Genomic DNA, 4,632 nt, shown 5'->3' with positions numbered 1-4,632 from the left:
GAAGGGGAAGGGGAAGGGGAAGGGGAAGGGCGGCGCTGCGAACCCCTGTGCGTGAGGAATCGCCCCACTCGCCCTGCGCCCGGCAGGCACCGGCAGGCACCGCCGGCGTACGCCCGCCTGGCTCAGGGAATCGCAGCGGTGGCTGTCGACAGAGGTCAAAATACCTCCCTTAGAGACGAGCGTATTTCTAATCGTTGCAATATAGTCTTTACACTCTACAGGCACGTTCAGGGTTTGTTCTGGGTGTTCTTCCCTTCGAAGGAAATTTTTCTGTAGTTCCCTCCAGTTATGTTGTTACGGTAACTCACCCTGCCCCTGTTTCGTGTTGCATGTGCTCTTCTGGAAATGGTCTGCATTTCCCGTGGCGCTCGGGCTGCCGAAGATAGCCCGGCGTGTGCCAGGCAGGACCCTCGCCGAGCCCCGCCCGCCCGGGCCGGCCCCGCAGACCCTTCTCGGAAGCTCTGCCGCCGTCCCGCTGTGACCGTGTCCCTGCCGGGATGAGCACCTTCAAACTCATCGTGTCCGCCGGGAGCGGGAAGAGGAGGGGTCTGGGGGAAGCCCCCGGCTGCCTCTGGACCCAGTTCCCTCGGGAGCTAAAGTGGGGATCCTGTGCCTCCCGAGCAGGTTGTGCCCCCAGTTCGGGTGCCCCGGGTGCGGCACCGCTGCCCTCTCCACCCGCATATCTCGCCTTTGCTGTCTCGGGCTCACAGAAACGCTCTGCAGGTGCGGCGTCAAAGCACCGGTCCAAGGCAGAGACACGGAAAATATTGCTTGCTAAATTCCCGTCTCTACCTTAGCTCGACGGCGCCGTTAGGAGTAATTGGGCAGACTCATAACAAAGCTCAGAAATGACTGAGCCTCCTCCGGTTGGACACACTTAATTAATTAGAGGGTCCTTTCTTTCTGCTCCATCAGGTACGGTTAAGGATATGCTACTAGCTACTGCTGTTCCCGTAAAGGAGGCCAGGGGTTTCCAAGGCGTTTTCTGATTAACATCCTTAATGCTGGCAGACCACTTCTTACCTAAAGGGACACTAAAAGTTTGTTGCTAGCATCAAACGTGACTTCTCCGTTTCCAAAAGGCCTGTAGGAGATCAAGGTAAATCTATTTCAATGTTCCTGAGATCTCATTCCTCGCTGTGAACTGGAGCTCCGCTGCTCCAAGGCAGGCTGGTAGAGAGAGGTTGCCATTATAGCACGAGGGATTCCGAACAGTTTTGCCGGTTTGCTTGGGGGGGGGTGGGGGGTGGGGGTGGTGGATAGAAAAGCTCACAAAGAACACGACAGGGAACCTAAAATCCAAATCTACGAACTTGTCCCTCATGAATCCATCGGCATTAGCACTTTGCCTGTGAAGGACAGTTTCTCATTGCAGCGCGCTTTCAGCTTCTTTGCCGTAGCATTTGGGGAAGAATATCTGATGTGCAATATTCAGAATATTTTAGTAACATGACAGGCGGTCTCTGTCTTTTCCTTTCTGTAAGGCTCTACTCGAAATCCTCAAGCTAATGGGGGGTTGAGGGGGAGGATGAGGGATACATCGCTGTGGAGATTTCCGCAGGTACAGCGTTTGCCTGCACACGCAGGGCTGGAGAACTCCCGCGGACATCCCGCTGGACCGGCTGCAGCCCCTGTCCGCAGCTCGCGGCGCTGCCTGGAGCCCCTTCCACCTTCGCAATTAGCGTGTGCCCTGGGAAGATTTCAGCGTGCGGTCACTGGGATCCGCTCTGCCACGGAGCCCGCGCTCTCCCTGGCCACGGGCTACGCGCTAAAGCCTATCACAGCGTGAACGATCTTGTGTTTAGTTCGGAGGATTTAGGACAAAGTCTATATGCAAATTAATAATTGACCAACAGTAATTAGGAGAAAGGGGAGGGTGTTCAGGCGGGGGGTGGGGGTGGGGAGGAGGAGGTGTTCTTTGAGGAGAAATGGTTTGGATTTCGCCTGCCGCATTTGAGGCCGCGGTGTGTCCGGCTGCATGCGCAGGGCACTGCCCGGGCCTGCCGCCTCCCGCCCCGCAGGGCACCACAGCTTCACACCCTCTCCGGCAGCACCTGGACTTCTCAAGACACTTCCAGTTTAATCATTTCCAGAAATTTAAAGCGCGTAGTAATAACAGCAACAGGATTACTATCCTGTTGCCTGCGAGTCGGGTGGTTAAAGCCAGGTCTATTTTTTTATCCTAACGCTATTTTCTGCTCTAGGAGCTTGTGGTGGAGTACAGTGTTATTAATGATCAATATCATGTCTTTGTAAAGTACATGGACCCTGCAACCAATCTAGACACAAAGAAGGGAAATCTGAACAGAATTGCATCTCTTGGTGGTGGCACCAAATGTAGCTAATATCGTTTTCAGTATTCAAGTAGGTTGCAGTTTATTTTGTCTCTTTTTTTTTTTTATTTTATTTTTTCTTTTTAAAACCCGACATTATTTAAAATTCCACTTCGGAGTCAGATATAACGTATTTTACCAACACCATCTTTCTCCTCCCCTGAGTCCTTTCGAGTGTACCGTAAAGCAACTTTCGGATGGCTGTGTTAGAGCATCCATGTTAAAGCCAGTGCATGGCAGGCAGACTCGGGCACCAGCCGCTCTCATCCTCTTCCAGGCTGCGCGGCGCTTGCGAGGGGCGAGGGTGCACAAGCGCAGGCTGTCTTTAACCGGAGCCGGCACCGGATTAAAACCCCCCAAACTTCCGATATGCTTGTACCTCCCGATAAGCTGAAAACATGTCAATTAAGACACGTATCCATTTGCTTAGGGAGGTGATATTTAAATAAGAAACAACTAGGTGCTTTGCATAGTAATCCCAAACACATATCTCCATAGCCAAGCGCTGTGACCACGAACAAGTGATCACACAGCCAGAAGAAAGCAGGAGAGGCAGATTATTGTCTAACATTAAACTGTTCGCCGCCCAGGACCTCAGCACTGTCAGCTCCATAGTTGTCTGGTATTAACTGTAATCGTATTTGCACTCCGCTTGTAATTAAGCCGTTGGAAATGATCATATTTTGCTGCTTTTGAAAAGGACTTCCTTGCAGACTGAATTACAGACAGGTGAATGGAACTACTCTATTTAAAAAAGAAAAAATTAAAAGAAACAAAAAAGAAGGGACTTTTTTTTTTTTTTTTTAATTGAGCTGAATGGCTCAGCCTTCCCAAGCTGAGCTATTTTTCTAGATTAAAACATAGATGCATGAAATGTTATTTGCGAATACACCTGGGGAAAGTACTGTTCTGTGTTGTTAAAAAAAAATCCCAACCAAACAATCAACACCACGACGCCAAAGAAACACCCTGCAAATTACATCCGTGAGGTCCAAATAGCTGCATTGCTAGCAAAGACTCATGCAGGAGCTTACCTTGAGACCTTAGAAGCTTCTTCCAAAATTGTACCCTCCTTAATGAGTGATGAGGGATGGGTTTTGAATGGAGAAGAGACGCAATGATCTAGCCAGTAGATGGAGGTTGTTCCTTGCTCCTAGCAGAGGATCCCTATGTTAATTAAAATAAACAAGCTGCTTGGTGGAAAGATTTTTTTTTCTCCCTTCTCTCCCTCTCTCTTCCCGCCCTCTGCATAGCCTCGATACAGAGCTGACGTGAATTTCTAACCTCTGACCTTTCGCCAATATGCACTGATACCTGCCTTTTATTTTCTGTTTGTTTCGAAATATTTCCGAAAACAAAATAAGTAAATAACGAAGAGGGCTGAATAGAAAAAAAAAAAAAAATTAAAAAAATCCTACCTCTCCTTTTGGCTGGTTTGCTGGATTTCCTTGATTAGCTGTCTCAGCTCCTCAGTAATCAGGTGAGGTGTTAATGGGGAGCTGGTTGTAAATAAAACTAATAAAGCAAAGAACATATTAGGAAATTAAAAAAAGGCGAGGACTGAGAGGCTGTTAAAAATATTGTAGCGAGCTGAGCCTTTCCCCATCATGTCGTTTTTTTCGTTGTGTGCTTATTCACAGCTGAGCAGCAAACCCCGGGTTGTTGCCGTCTCTCCACATTTTTTTTTCAAATCGCACTGAACCAGCCATGGACTGCATCAACCCTTCCCACTTTCATAAAAAGCCTCTCAAATGGAGTCGCTAAACAGCAAACTTCAGCCTGATCTGATGTGATATGATATATGGATTCATGGAGCAACCTCGCTTTGCCAAACACGATGAAACTGTGAGTTGTCATGCAATACTACGCAGTCAAACCTGGGATAATTGTAAAAGTGAACCCAATTTAACCCATTAGAATAAAATCAGATGCCAAGATGAATCGGAATCATTGCTTCTTAGGTGACACTACTGATGACAATTGATCCACCGGCTCAAAACAATAGAAGAATATAGGGTCGGGAGTCATTTCTCGTACTCCCTCCCAGGGAGAAGCGGGGAGCCGTCGGGGAGGCAGGAGCCGGCTCCCGGCCGGGCTGCGGAGGGGCTGTGGCCCCGGCGGAGCGGCTCTCGCAGAAAGGAGCTCGCTGCGAGGACCCTTGTGGCCGGGGAGCTGTTTCTGCAACAGCCACACGAGATGACTTCTCGCTTTGGCTTTGTTTGCCCGCTCCTCTTAACTCCTGCGACAGTTTCTGTCCTTCTCCCCTGAGCCATGTGACCCTCAGGTCTACGTGCCCAGC

At 49.5% G+C, this 4,632-nt stretch overlaps 1 protein-coding gene across 2 annotated transcripts in view; it reads right to left on the bottom strand.

Annotated features, from left to right (window-relative positions):
* Positions 1–4,291, bottom strand: part of LHX9 (LIM homeobox 9) — a 21,520-nt gene extending 17,229 nt beyond the window's left edge. For both annotated transcript variants that reach the window (XM_015636104.3, XM_015636107.3), the window contains exons 1-2: positions 3,752–4,291; positions 3,368–3,500 (exon numbers count right to left, since the gene is read on the bottom strand). The gene's annotated coding sequence lies outside the window, so the exon portion shown is untranslated. The remainder of the gene's footprint in view (positions 1–3,367; positions 3,501–3,751) is intronic.
* Between the last annotated feature and the right edge of the window lie 341 nt (positions 4,292–4,632).

Source organism: Parus major, chromosome 8 (assembly GCF_001522545.3).
Source record: "Parus major isolate Abel chromosome 8, Parus_major1.1, whole genome shotgun sequence".
NCBI classification, from domain to species: Eukaryota; Metazoa; Chordata; class Aves; order Passeriformes; family Paridae; genus Parus; species Parus major.
The sequence above is the reverse complement of the archived record's forward strand: the minus strand, read 5'-3'. Positions and strand labels throughout refer to the sequence as shown.